This window comes from Lemur catta, chromosome 8 (assembly GCF_020740605.2).
Source record: "Lemur catta isolate mLemCat1 chromosome 8, mLemCat1.pri, whole genome shotgun sequence".
Lineage (NCBI taxonomy): Eukaryota > Metazoa > Chordata > Mammalia > Primates > Lemuridae > Lemur > Lemur catta.
Window position 1 is genome coordinate 85,878,932 of NC_059135.1, and position 15,736 is coordinate 85,894,667.

General features: G+C 45.1%; 1 protein-coding gene across 2 annotated transcripts in view; it reads right to left on the reverse strand.

The window, feature by feature from the left end:
* MGAT5 (alpha-1,6-mannosylglycoprotein 6-beta-N-acetylglucosaminyltransferase) overlaps nucleotides 1–15,736 on the reverse strand; it is a 315,360-nt gene that overhangs the window by 266,299 nt on the left and 33,325 nt on the right. The window contains exon 1 of one of the 2 annotated variants that reach the window (XM_045560099.1): nucleotides 4,107–4,157. The exons of the other annotated variant lie outside the window; for it this stretch is intronic. The gene's annotated coding sequence lies outside the window, so the exon portion shown is untranslated. Of the gene's footprint in view, nucleotides 1–4,106; nucleotides 4,158–15,736 lie in introns of those variants that run through there. 2 annotated transcript variants of the gene reach the window in all.

Genomic DNA, 15,736 nt, shown 5'->3' on the forward strand with positions numbered 1-15,736 from the left:
TTTTAAAACTGTTCTGTTTCTCCAGCCACCGGAGTACCAAAATTCTTCAGCCCAATTCCTGAGGCCTCCACATCCCCTTCCCAGTCCTCCCTGCCTCCTCCTCACCCGGCGCAGCAAAAGCCCCTTCAGCCTCTCTCCCAAGGCGCCCCTCTCAAAGCGGGCGTTAGACCCCCCAGCCCCACCAACGCGCTGGCCATGGGCACCCGTGTCTGGATGCCGTCCTAGACTCCGGCCAAAATGCAGAGCTAAGTGAACGGTTAGTCATCCGACAACAGCACGGTTGTGAGCTAGAACAGCACAATTTCTGCTCCAGAAAGCAGCCAGTTAAACGAAGAAATGACTAGAAACCTGCCAATGGGCCTTCCCCATGGTACTGAACCTGAGGGGGCTTCTCCGCCTGCCCGACACACACCACCGTCTGTCTGTCGCTCTACACCTGAAAGGCAAAGTAACAGGGCCTCTGCCCCTCTCTGCTCCAAAGGGGTCAACACACATGGAGAAACCCTGTCCCTGGGCTGGGGAGGAACAAGAGGTTATTTACACAGTGAGTCATTTGTGTGGCATCAGAGTGTGATGAAGTATTATAGGAAGGGAACAGGATACAGAAACTGTTAGCTCTGCCAAGCAGGACCGAGTGAACTACCCGTTACAGGGAGGTGCTGAACTAGCTGGAACACACTCGCACACACTCTCTCACACACAGCTCCCTGGAACTGATTTAAGAGGGGAGGCAGATGGCAAGGATGTAACAACAGAATGAACAAAGGAAAGCCTAGGTATGGGCACAGCCAGGAAGTGCCAACTTTCCTCAGAGCTCAGGCACACCGGGCCTCCCTGCAGGCCTGGGTCCCAAGCAGACCACATAATTTTAGAACTCCCAAGAAAAGGACAGTAACTTTAACGTAAGAAGCCAAAGCAAGCATCTTTCAAAGTTACTAAGACACACAAGATCAGCAAGACCAGAAAGATGGCAAATACGGGGTGTAGGTACATAAGTGACTACCCTATTAAGTCTCTGCACTTGTCTGGATATTTGAAATACTTAATTTTTAAGTATTTTTTTCAAGTAAAGCCAAAGAATAACTGTGTCATGCTGTTCTGAAACCTCCTGCTATGACCCAGGATTCCGATTACATGTAGTCAGCTGTTGTGCCGACGCACACCCGGCCTGCTGAGGGCCCCCAGCTCCACCCCGCCGCCTGGCCAGGAGAGAGGCAGGTCAGCCCACTATGCCACACTGCCAGCGGGCAGTGGCTATCTAGACAGCAATTTTATAGATCCTGAGGCACATCATGGGCTCTGAAAAAGAGAACTGAGATGGGATACTGATGTGCACCACAAGCGAAGGGCCGGGAAGAGGTGACAGACATTCCTCAGGTGACAATCGTGCCAAAGCCTGTGGTCACCATCAAGCTGCCTCAAGAAGCCTATTCCTGCCCGACTCCAGGCAGCTACGCACACCACACAGCCAAGACCAGGCACCGGCAGCTCACAAGATGTGGCCAATGTCTGTCCTGGAAACCATATACGAAATCTGGGCAGAAGCAATGAAGGTGTTTTGTTTTAATCACATCTAACACCTGGCGCCTAAGTCCCCACTTCTTGTCTCAAATTATTCATCTTTTATGCCAACAGGAAAACATCAACACATCCAGATTATGGGATTAAAAATGAACAATTAACGTATTTCAATGTCTGCACCACGCAGATAAAAAGAAAATGAAACCTCTTCTACCTAAAAATAAGACTGCTTTATACTTGTTCATGCAGCTCACATGCCGACACACGCCAGCCCCTGGTGCTAGCCACTGGTGGCATGAAGAGGAAAAAGCCAGTCAGTCCTAACCCTCAAGGAATGTCTAGACAGACCCACGGTAACCAAAATGCATTCCAATTCCCTTCCTCCTTTCCTCCGCTGTCTTTGGCAGTATGTGTTCCTATGATCTGCCGGGGTAGCCTTGGCTTTTATCTGCACCAGGAACGTGGCATCATTCCCTTCATGTCTCAAGAAATGAGGCTTCGAAAGTGGTTCTCTGAGAAATTAGCACATAACCAACTAGGTACAGGATCCACCAACCCATCTGAGAAACATTTTCTGACATCCATTTCCCAGGGACACCGTCTCTTATCACAGGCTACGTGGCTGTCACAGCTGAGTCATTTGGTCTTAGAAGCTAATATCCTTCCTGTTCTCAACTGACTTCATATGGTCACAGCTTCTTCCTACCGAAGTCAGAAGAGATGATTTTATAACATGGGGTGGGGGGGATGCCACTTCATCACCTTCAGGAAGTCCCAACTATACGCCCACTCATGGGGGATGGCCAAAGCGTGCACAAACCATGTGATCTATATGCTAAAGGCATATAATTAAAGGATAAGAAACGTAAAGTCATCTGTGATATGGCTTTCGAGTTATAAATGTCAACGACAGCGAAGTCTGCTCCTTTGGGAGCTCCTCCAACAACAGGTTGACAACAGCCCAACCCAACAGCTCTGGAGGAGGCTGACAGACAGCTGCTCTTTCGCTAGTTACTCCCAGAAGTGCCAAGAGGCCTCTCCAAAGGCAGCTAGGTATATAGCGTGCTGGAGGGAGAAAGTGACAACATATTTGATGGCAGAGAGACACAGCCCAGGAGTCCCACACGACGCCAACACGTCTGCCTGCTCCATAAAGGCTGTCAAACCCACACGGTGCAGAGCTGACAACAGGAGGGAGGCGCGGATGCTGCCATAAGAATCACAGTACAGTAAATGTGGAGAGACACTCCTCTTCCCCATAGCAAGAGCCACAGCACTGGGTAGCAGGGACGACAGACCCAGCTCCATCCACCTGGGCCCCACAGTGCCAGCCTGCCTCCCCCAGCTACCCTGCCCGGCAACCCTTGGAGAGCCGTGAGCAGACTTCCCTACCTATTGGCACTAAACCAGTTCCAGGGGAAAGAGACCCTTGAAGACAGATTGTTCAGTTGTCCAGTCCCTGAAATGAAGTCACATTCTCATTAAGCAGGGTGTGAGGTGTCTGTACGGGAGGCAGGAACCGATTAAATATGCATATTGTATTTTAAACAAAAGCCCACATCTTTAGAGATTCAAAAACCCTTTAAGGTTCCAAAGGACACACACTTCCTGTTTCTCTTGTTTCTCCCAGCAGGACAAACTCTCAAGGTGACAGCTAGAGAAAAGACTCAGATAGAAGTCACATGGTCACATGATTTTCTAGCTCTAGCAGCATTAATGCTTTTATTCACATCAAGACATTCTGTCCGCTTGTGAGTTGCAGTGTTTTTTTCCTGTGATGGTATTGGAGGCAAATTATGTTCAAAGACCCACATACATTAAAAACAAACAAAACAAAACACAGGGATTAGGAATGTTTAATGTTTTATTCTGCTGACCCCATAATCTTGATACCCAAATCCTATCAGCCTGTGAAATCCAAATGTTCTGCTCCAAGGTGAACGTCTGATTTACCAAGGTAACTCTCAAGCGTAGCCTAGGCTGTGCTTTGAAGTGTTACAAACAATTCAGGCAGTTAAAATAAGGAAGTACTTAGCAAACTGCTTTCACCCTAAAATATGCTCATAATTGGGGACTTAAAGTGTACTCCTTGAGCAATGATTCCTTGATACAGACACAGTTCAGAGGTTGTACAATCCTGAGTCACTCTCTCCAGTTCAACGGCTTTACTTACATTCACAACGTGACCCTCTGTGTCAGGCCTTGGCTTGGGCTGCTCTGAAGGGCCAGCCCTTCTACGTAAGTGGCCATGGACAAGCTCAATAAATTTGTACTTGATAATGAATGAAGTAATAAATAGCCTTCTGCTCCAGTCACTTCACTGATTCTATAGAGACAGAATATTCTTGTTCGATTACCCTGAAAGAGCAACTCCACCAGGCCTTCACCAGATAGCCAGAGATGTCAGGATTGTGGGTGGCACGGAGGGAACCACCCTCTGGCCCGTTGGGGCCACAGTGTCTGCATTTTGATGGTCCAAATGATAACATCTGACTAAAGGGCTAGGTCCTCTCCCCCCAAGGGCAAATATCCTGCGTGGGTTCTGTGCTTAGCCAGGGTGAACATTTGCTTACTGTAGTACTTACATGGTCTAATGGAGCCTCCTCCAACATCCAATTTAGAAGAGGAATCGCTCCTGAAATCACAAGGACAAGGACATTTAAGTTCCTCCTCTTTAAGGACTTGATCCATTGCATACAGACAGGCTGACAAAGAGCTTGTACGAACCTTGTTTCTCCCTTTTTGGAGCCCAACTGCCTTTTAAGATAGTCTCCCAAAAAAACATAGCTAAAAATAATGAGGTGGGAGGCCCTATCACTTCAACACCAGAGGCATTTGTCTAAAAAAATATTATCTCCCTTGTTAGGATCCAGATCCATCCATTATTAGTTCAGGAAGGGTAAGGCCACACTTGGCAAAGATGGAGCATCTGCATAAAACTGCTCTTTGTTCCAAGTCTCAGCAGGCCCCAAACCAAAGCTTTCTGCCCACCCTAGTGCTTTGCGGACTAGCCTACATTAATCTATGCACACAGTCCCAAGCATATATATATACACAATTTTAAAAACAGATAGCTCTATTTTAAAAAACTAGGAGTTCACAGTATGAGATAAAGCCAATTGAATTATAAGCCGGTTCATTCAAATATAACAGATTTCTTACAGCTGCTTCACCTTGAATAAAGCCAAAAGTAGCAGTACAAAGCCATAGAAATAGACCTAGTAATACTTAGAAATTTATCTTCTGATTTGGCTAATATTTTCCCTCTACAATATTCCTTCAAAAAAAAAGAAACGAAAGGAAAACATATCCATTAACAAATACCTACAGTATGTTTCTGACATTCACGGAACACACCAGCAGAGAATTATAAATCCGAGAAGGACCTCAATTAGGGAGGGAGGGACAGATCCATCTTTAGCTAAATGCGGGTAAGTCTTCTAAAACTCAGTCTTAAGGACTTCATGGAAGAGCATACTGTACAATTTTCTTCTGGAAGATTTCTCAAAGAGTTTTGTTATTTTTAGTCTAACTGATGTCAATTCCCTCTTTATGTGGTCTGCACCATGTAACTATTAATACATTCACAGTACTAACATTTTTGTCTGTGTCAACAAGCTCTGAGGTTTGTCAAGAGGTTTGAGAGCTGGGGCAGCTTGGGACAGCAGTCTGCAGTCATTCCAAATCCTCCATCTCCGTGAAACAGTCTGGGCTCAATAAATGTTTACTGAAGGACGGAAGGTTGGAAGTGAATCAGTGCCGGTGACTCTTTTTATACTCGCTTCTGTCTGAGATAGCTTTGAGGCGAAGGAATGGGTTTTGAAAGTGGATTACCGTGATACAGAAAAGGCCTCAAACTCCAGTAAGTCCAGTCATCAAGATTTGTTTCTGGAAAACAACCCTAAACATCCTGGTCATCACCAAAAGCACCTCATTCATGAGCGGTGGTATGGGCTAATGGAATGAATACTCATGTGCCTCAGGCCTAAATAATGCCAGCTTACTTCCAGTGCTTCTGCTCTTTATAAAAGTTTCTATAAACATCTCATTTGGTGCATTATATGGCAATTTTCTTTGTGAATACTGGGATCAGGTCCGTAGGCAGTAGGTGACTTATGAATCAGACTAGCAATAAGACTATAAGATTTCAAAGTGTTCATAATGTGAAAAAAGTAGCTGTAGTCCTTTACTTCACCAATTTTTTCTTTTTTTTTGCTTTAACAATAGCTACATAGTTAAGACCTCACTCGTGATTGTACCTTAAGGTTCAGGCAAGCTACTTTCTGAGTCACACAAAAACACAACTGCATCACCCTTGGCTCTGTTCATTTGCGAAATTCTTGGTCACCAAGAAATCAAAATGCCATTTACTTCTATCCTCAGCAAAGCTTTCATGTTCAACCCATCAAAAATATCATTTCCTGCAGAGTCAAGTATACAACATTAATGAAAATTGATAGCCATTGCTAGCTGTGTTTATAGATAAATACAGAAAGAGGTCCTTTCTCCTTCCTAACTTTTAAAACAGCACATCACATCAAGATTTCACCCACAAGTATCTTTCCTGGGGATTAACTGGCTCCCTCAATTTCACTTTGGGCTTATGCTTTGATTTACCTTCCTTTCTTAATTACTCCTAAACTGTAAAAGCATTTGTAGATGGAGATAATGCATGTACAATTCAATCTTGGAAGAGAAATGAGGAGGCAATCACAGGGGACAGTGACAGAGTAGCCAGGAAAAACTGGAATCCCATTTTCAACCAATATTTACTCCTTTAATTTTATACTTCAGATGAAAGACAAACAAAATAGCCTACCCGAGAAGCTCTGTACCGTACCACTGCCCTCTATTAGAAGCCTGTATCGGAGTTTCTCCCTCCCTGGCACCCAAAGCATCTCTAAAGGTGAGTCATGACAAACCAAGGCACATGCGAGGCCCACCATGCAGCGCCCACTCAGGATCTGATGACACGGGACAGTGGTGGCCGATTCCAGACCTGTGGGTCTCACACCTCCCCACCCTCTTATGCCCATCAGCACTGGAGCCTGTCAGGTTGATCTCAGTTTTTATACTCAAGTGTTTCTTTCTCTTATTCCCTGTGGACAATGTTTTTCCCAATAGCGAATCTCAGAATCTTGAATGCCAAAAAACCAGCAAGGATTTCCCTCTCTCCTTTCTACACCTAAGGCAAAGGTGGCCAATTAAGAACACCAAAGCTGCCCTGTATATTTGTTCCTTTAAGTGTAACCTAAGGTTCTGCCTAAAATGCCTTCATACGTAGAGAGAAGATTTCAAATAAGACCACCTGATATCCACCAGAAACAAATCATGACCAGGTTTGTAAACTTTAACTCATTTAATCTTCCTTACCAAGCATCACATAAGCCACATAGAAAAAGATCCCCATAATTACAACACTGATTTCACAAGGCTTTCACCTCACATTGGCCAGAGCAGCTAAATTCACCACCTTGTGAAATCTTGCCCAGTTATATAGATCTAGAGTAGTCTTTGACACCAGCACACACACACAATGGTAACCTTAAATAGGTTTGGTTTCGTCATACTTCAAAACTTCCTAGCATTTCCATTTCAATGAGACCTCTGTCATCAAGTCTCCATGGAAAGTTTCCTAAAATATAATAGATTCTAAATCTGCCCCAACTTGCTCAGACTGCCTGGGCTCAAATACAGAGCTCAAACTGTGCGACAGCAACCAAGTGACTCTCCAAGCCTCTGTCTTCTTGTGTCTGGGAGAGGTCATCACAGGGCCTCGTTAAGAGAATGGGGGTTCACAAGCCAAGGCAGGGGACACAACAGCCTGTGGCATCAGACAGTCAGCGAGCCCACTACTGTTAGCCATTACTATTGTTGTGGTTGCTGTTGCTTTAATGCAATAATTAACAGGATACTAAAAGGGCTGTTCTAGAATCAGTGAGAAGATTAGAACCATGGCAGAAGATGCCCGATTCCTTACACTTTCATTTTGCTGACAGCTATTTTATCAGGCAGGTATGACAAGGACGATGAAGTAGTTTGGGACTTGGAATATTCTTGGTTAAAATGACTGCTGTCCTATAAATAGTCCCAGATACAGTGTTTGATTTACAGATGAGAAAAAAATATCCAAACTTGTGAATGTGTCACTATCTTATAGAGATAATACTTGTAGCCAACAAAATTCACCCAAGATTTTACCAAGATGCAATGACTCAGGCTGGGAGACCACTGATGTAGATTTGCAACCATTTTTCATGTTCACTTACAGTGTCACAAAGAGAAAATCCCCTTTACAAGGCTTGCACATCATCCCAAATGTAATATGGTTTTTCATCAAAATTTTAACAAGCACTAGGGAATTAGTCTTAAAATTCTGTTTCTGGAGCCATCCCCAAATTATACCTGTTTCTCTCTCTTAGCCCAGCCGTTCTCAAACTGCAGTCCCTGAACCAGCAGCATCATCTGGGAAGTTGGGAAATGCAAAACCTAGGACCTCGCCACAGGTCTACGCAGTCAGAAACTCTGGGGTGGGCCCCCGCGATGTGTTTTAACAAGGCCTCCAGGTCATTCTTGGACACACGCTTAAATTGGAGAGCCATTGCCAATAGGCTATTAACATGTGGGCTGTGCCATTACTTCAAGCCAGCTCTTTTCCTTAAAAAACTATCTGGCATTTGTCTGTCCCTTAAAAACCTGCTATAGGATGATGTCAACTGTTCCTATTTTTAACTCCTCACGATGAGGCTGAGGATGATTCATTTAGCACCTTATGTGATCACTTAAATAGTAAGGATCCTTCTCTCCCACCCCTAATGGAAGGTGACTGCTGCCTGTTATTTCTGATGTAATTACAGGAACAATTCAGTAACAAAGGCTTGTCCTTTCTCAACCTCAGTAAAAGCTATAATAGAGACTTATAATTATAACTCTCCATTCTTTTCCATAATGTGTTCCTCATAATATATCCTTTGAAACCGATCTTACCACACGTCATAACAAGGAAACACAGAACCTGGGATCAAATTTAGTTTATTGTAAATAGAAATCAAAACTGCAAGTCTTTGGGCCAACCTTTTTCAGCTGACAAAAATCAAGTACGCATCAACCATCTGGTTTTATCTCATTTATCTAAGTGAAATATGTATGAAGAAAAAAACAGCTGATTTAATGCTTTCTATGGGTCCTAAGGTAACCTCACAATAGTGCAAGGTCTCGTCAACGCCCAACTCAACTATCAAAGCAGGAAACATTAAGGGGTGTTTCCTAAATATCAAATAAAACCTCTTCTCTACCTTTAATTTGTTAAGGTGTGTATTAATTCAGACAAGTTAATTTCATACCTGCTGTGAGGTCACCTGATAAATTGTGAATACCATGTTATTAATTTCTCTTTCATTTTTGATTAATTTCACACTTACGCTGGACAAGAAAGGCGAGATTAATGATGTCTAGAAGACAATACTTAGCTCTTGTAAGATACTAAATCAACCTCTAGTATCCAAGTAAACAGGGCCCAGATAAGGAAATGATCATGGAATCTGCTCTAGAAAGTGTCCAAGGTGCCATGTAAATAAATGCCCAGAGACCTAGAGTGTCTAAGCTGTAAACTCCACTTAATACTCCTTGGGGAGAGGAGGAGAATGAAAGTCAGAATTCTGAAGACTGCACTAAGCACAAACTTGTGCCCTCAACTGTTGGCTAAAGACATGGATTTATTTATCATGCTACAAGTCTCAAATTTCCAGGGGTCCCTCTGTGTATCGCTCAGCCTCTTCACACCCTCTTGTCTTGACTCTAAGATCATCTGAGGACTCCTACACTTCGATACATGTGGAAAGAGGTGTCACCCCACATCAGAGGATATGAAAAAAAGGAGAACTCAGTCCCATCATGCGGTTTTAGATAATCAGGGACCTTTGTGTATACACGCTAATCCTATTCCCAATAATAGAGTCTATATTGAGAACCTGCAATGTGCCAAGACACTAGGAGCCTTGTGTAAGTTATAGATCAACACCTCTTTGAGGTACTATTATTCACAACTTACACCTGAGGCTCATGAAGTTAAATATCTTGCATAGGTGTGACCACCAACTCAGCTCTGTCAGGCTCCCAAGCCTGCAATCTTCCATATTTCATTACTTCCCTAGGAACATGAGTAATAGAACATTTCTGGCTGCCTAGACATTATTCAGAAGACCTGAAAGCTACAGGCATGCCGCCTTCCTCTAAAAACCTTCTCTTCCTACTTCCAGCTCCAACTCACCCAAGTCTTCTTTAAATTCCAACATTTAAGTACAACTTCATCATCCCATGCTATCAAGTTTTCTAATGTCCACTAGAGAATCCTGCGTCTTAAATCTCCCCTAACAAGCTTGCCCAACTAGGACCTACATCCAAGTCCTATTGCTAAAGGCAGCAGTTGGTCATCTCTGGGCATCAGCTAGAGCAGTGCTGTCCAATATGGTAGCCACTTACCACATGTGGCTATTTAAATTTAAAGAAAATTTAAAATTCCATGTGTCAGATGCACTAGCCACATTTCAAGTACACAATGGCTGCACATGACTAGTAGCTGCCACACTGGACAGTAGATACAGAACATCTCCATCGCTGTGGAAAGTTCTACTGCACAGCATTTGTGTAGAGATATTTCAGGGCAGCACCTTTTCGTCTCATACCTGACCACCACTGTGCAGGAGGACAGATCCCCTTCACCACAGAATTAAGGGCTTTCTCAGGTTAACTGTGACCATACCCAAGTGTCTTAGGGTCTCTCTCTGTATTGCCCAGGCTGGAGTGCAGTAGCTGGCTATTCACAGGCACTGCAGCCTCGAAGTTCTGGGCTCAAGACACCCTGTTACCTCAGCAGGTCTCATCTTTTAAGGAATAAGACTCCTGGAGGAGTTAAGTCACTTGCCATACGTATTACAGCAGCAAATGCACTGACCTCACAGGACAGAAGGATCAAAGTTGACAGGCACTAAGAAACAATCACTGTAAGCTCTTCCATTCAGGAACAGCCACCCTACACAACTGCAGCTCACAGAGCCCAGCACGAACCACAGACACGACCACCTGCACAGGTGCATCCCTCAAAGCTCTCCCCAGGTAAGAAATTAATCTCCACAATTCTTCCTTGACAAGATAAAGTCTCCAAATGTGGTCTCTTGTTTCTATTTATTAAAGAAGACAATGTTAGGAAACCAACTCTCAAATCACTGTATTTCCTACCAATCACGCTTACTAAATTGCTTCTCTAGAAGTTGGAAGAATTAACAAGTACATAAGCTTTTGTTGACAATTACAGTCTGACAGCATGCTAGAAAAAAGAGCCTCAGTCCTCCTGGTGACACCTGACCTAGAACGAGTTACTTAAAAGATTTCCAGGAATTAAAAACCTCTCAAACTCTGGGTATAGCTCCACTTCGGGGAAGGACCGGAAAATACAGTGCTGGTTACTGTTGCATTAGAACAGCCAAGGCGAGGCACACACAGCAGTAAATAGGCAAGGTCGTTGATCTGACCTTCAACTGCTACAACCTGCAAGTTCTCTGCACTTGACATTTCTTCTGTCTCCCTCAGCTGTTCACTGCTTTCCCCCAGCCTCCCTCCCAGCGTTAGGCCGGTAGGACTGAACTCCACACCTAAGACAAGCCTTCGTGGCCGCCAACACCGGTCTATAAAGCAGTGGATCCAAGTCAGCACGTCACCTCCAATGCCAGCTCCTTCAGGTAATTTTGGCAACCCCCTTGACAGTCCCAGACTCAAACTGGTATACAGGTCAGACCTGAGTCTCTCTTACTATTAATACAATGGTAAGGTAATGAATGGGAACATTGCAGAGCTAAGACAAGAAATCAACATGAAGGTTTTCTAATGAGAAATGCAAATCAATTCACCCTTCCAGGCACTGAGTGGGGGGAAATAAACTAACATGTTCCTCTTAAAGCCTGTGACAGTCATCTAATCCCAGATAGACATTCCTCTCTGAGCATACAACTCAATCACATCAGTAACACTTCTGCCTCTCCCAGTGTTACTCACCTTTGCTTAAGGACCACGGCCATGTGAACAGTGGTCCTGATGAGAGTCCCTGCCTTAGCCATTTCCCACCAGTAGTGAGAACAGCATTCTCACCTGGTGGGCCCTCCGCCAGCCTTCCCCCGACCCAATCCATCCTGAACACGTGCACGTGCCAGCTGCACCACCAGGAACACCCTCTCCCCCTCCCCACCCCTCCCACGTCAACAACGAGGCTTAGGTACCACCATCTCTACGGCCAAACCCAGAATCGGGAAGGACTGCTTTGCTCGCACTAGTGAGTCTACCCTGTATCCACATCGTAGTCGGGTTATTTTCCCTGCCCCGTTCCCTCCGCAGACCCAAACCCAACTCCCCCTCGCATCTCAAACATCTCCTCTGGGACACTCTCCCTCCAGGGTGTGGTAACTTTCCTAACCAGACTGCCAACTCCTCAAGAGCAGGGCACGTCCTTCACTTCTCAGCGTCTCTGAAGAGCATTTCAGGAACAGAATTTTAAGCAAAACTGACGTTCCACAAACATTTGGCAATGCGCTGAAAATACAGTTTCTGTTCCTGCTCCTAATTATTCCAACAGTAGATTCTTGAGCCACTAAGGTCATCCCCCTTCACACAGTCTGCAAGCCACTTACCATCTCTAAACCGCGGTTGCGCCTTCTGTGAAATGCCGGTAATAACAGTACCTACCACCAAGGGTCCCCGGGGTTAGAGATCATGGTCAAGCACTTAGCACAGCGTCTGGCAGGTGGTAGACGTGCAATAAATGCTGCCTTCGCCCCTCCTCCTCCTCCTACTAGGAATCGTCCTTAAGGGGACAGTGTAGCACAGAAATAACATGGCGGGATAAAATGGACCTGTGTTCAAATCCTAACTCTGTTCAGATCCTGGCTGTGGGACCTTGGGGGAAGCTATTCAGCCTCTCAGCTGCATTCCCTTCAACAAGGCTGACAATGAACCTCACAGGGTTAGTCTAAAGACTAAATGAGGGAATACGCCTAAAGTTCCCAGTACATCCTCAGCAACTCAATTAGTGCCATTCACTAAACACGGTTTTAACTTAGTCAAAGCCCTAGCACAGCTGGAAAGAAAAAACACACCTTTGCACTCCTCGCTCACGTCAGGGCCATCTCCTTCTGGCCACACTCTTTAAGGAGAGTCCCTAACCAGGCCCAGGCCTTTCAGCCAGCAACCCCGCAGGTCCTTAGCAAAAGACTTAATACCAGGAGTACAAGAAAGTCACCCCGAGAGCTGCTAGGAGACCCGTTCTTTACGAGGAACACGTGCACCCTGATCATAATCACTCACTGTCTCCAAATGTTCCCATCTACTCGTATTTTACACATAAAACTAGAGAGGCCATTCTTGAAAGAAAAACACACTGGCACTATCAGTTACTCTTATTTTTTTAAATAAATCTATAATTGAAACTATTCTAACAAAAAAGAGCCCAAGGTACTAAGAGAGAAGAATCCAGATCTGAAATAGATATTCAAACAAAAAAGCTCATGAAAGGCCATCCCCAGCTGGAATCACACCCTCACTGGGAAGAAAAATAAACTCTACTCTTTCAGACCAATTTGCAAGTTTTTGAAAACCCCGAGGGGAAGTCCAAGCACAAGTGAGTCCTGAGGCTCCCCCTCCCCCCTTCCAAGAGGCCCAGGCTTCCACCGCCTCCATGCCAGGAGCCCAGGGTCCAGGGGCCCCGGATGCCTCCTCGACTCAGCAGGGCAGAGGGGCGGGCATTCAGAAGTTAAATGAGTTACCAGGTAACAAGGTTCCCACCAGAAGTATGTCTTCTAGGCAATGGCCTGGCTACACAAAGCTGAAAAATGACTTCACTTCCTTCCCGTTGCTCCCCGGCCAGGCCCAGCCGGCTTGGCAATGCACTTTGCCAGCCCCGTCCCCACAGACAGGATCTTACCCCAGGCAGCTGGTGCAAGGACAGTCATTCCCTCCCAAAGCAGGCTGAGAAAGATTCATCGGAACCCATGGCGAGAGTTCTGTCCTTCACAAGGGCTTTTAAATTCTGTGAACAGCTGCAAACCCACTGACCATCCCCAAATACTCCAAACTTCCCCGCCTCCTTCCACCACCTCCAGCTGTCTCCATTTCTTCCTTGCCCGTGCCTGCCTTGGGGCCCACAGATGTTCTTTGCTAAAACTATTAGGCCTGCTCAGATCCTCCCTGCAGATCCTAGCCTGAAGTTCACCAGAAGTGTCAGATAACACTAATGATCACAGCAGAGCAGCAGGAGCATGGCTGAAGGCTCGCTAACCAGCCAGATGCTTCTGAGGTGCGTGCAGCCTTGACCACAACCTCTTTTAGGAGCTACGCTTATTCACTGCATTTGCAGATGGAGGAAGTGAGGCAAAGAGAGTTAAAGTAATTCACACAAAGTCACAGTGGACAAGTGGTAATGCCAGGATGCAAAGCCTGACTGTGCAACTACAGAACCTGCTCCATCTAGCCGCTCCTCTTGCTGACTGTTTTGGAAGAAAAGAATGACTTCTTACACCCAAGAAACCATCAGCAGGTGCTGGCAGGAGACAAGGAGAACCAGCTGTGTCCACTCAATACTGGGGCCCAATCCTCAACCTACAGGGACCTACAGCCTCCTCATCACCATCCCCCTTGAGCAGCTCGGGCAAGCCAGGCTGCGTTTTGCAGAAGTGGAAACTGAGGCTTACCATTTACCACAGGCTGCACTGCCACACTAGACAGGCAGATGTGTTTATTGATTTGTTTCGTGTCAATCCATCCCCATCCCTAGAAAAAAAACAGCAGCACAGAGCTCAGGAATCTGCATTTTCACTCCCTGGATGACTTAATTGTAGCTCAGGAACCACGGAACCAGCACCTTCTCCAGAGCAGTCAATTACGGGGCAGAGTTGGGAGAAGGATGTCAGAATCCTTAAGGAGCTTTTAAAAATATATGCCATCCTAACAACAAAGAAAACAAAACAATCTTCTAGGGTGTAAGGAGAGGTAGCAGTGCTTAACTTCTAGGAGTCCTCATCCTACCCCACTACTGAGGCGATGTCCTTCTAGTAGCAGAATCAACTGGTTTACTGTGAATATATAATAGTTTAATTAGATCATGTGAAACTCCAAAGCCCTCTGCAAATATTTGCTGTGCACTTTATATCAGAGGGAACACAACTGTCTTACTTTGTGGGCTGGTATAAAGCACTAGCCACCTTTTTGTCTGAGCAACCTTGTCATGGTTCAAATGATTTAACATTCCCATCTTCAGAGATTCGTTTAGCAGGCACATTGCAAGCGAAGAGAGAAGGGGTGAGGGGAAGGAAGGAAGGAAGGAAGGAAGGAGAGAATGAATGAATGAATCCCAGGGCCTTTTACATGACACTATGTTGGGAAAATGGGGACCCTTCTCACTCACACACACACACACACACACACACACACACACACACACACGTACAATGAGTAGGACTTAGACCAGCACTCTCCAAAAGAAATACAATGCAAGCCACACAAGTAATGTTAAATGTTGTAGTAGCCACATTAAAAAGGCAAATAGAAACAGGTGAAATTATTTAAAGATGTATTTATTTAATCTAATATATCCAAAATATTATCATGTAAAACATGCAATCAATATTGAAACATCATCATTAATGAAAAAAACGTTTTACATTCTTTTCTTCATACTAAGTCTTCCAAATTAGGTGTGTGTTTCACATTTACAGCCTACGTCAATTAGGATTAGCTGCATTTCAATTGCTCAACAGCCACACATGCCTAGTGGCTACCATAGGAGACAGCTGAGATTTAGCCAGAGACGTGCAGATAAAGGGTAAAAATAAAACCCTCAAAGCTTTGGGGTGGGGGGCGTCCATTTAGAGAGATGGTAGTAGCCCATTTTGGCAGAAACAAGAAGACCTGTGCAGGAGGGGACTAGGAAAGCAGGTCTAGTCCAGCTCATGAGGGTCTTGAAGGATGCAGAAAGGAGTATGGCATCATCTGTGATCTAGGTGACCATCTAAGCTCATCTGTGACTCACAGCCTGTATTCATAAGGGGTTAGGTGTCAGCGTTCAGATGCGACAGTGACTGTGTGAGCACAGTTTACTAACCAAGGGATTGCTGGCATCACCACAGAGTGCCCAAAAGTATCAAGCCCACAACTGAAGGGTCAGTGTCCAGTA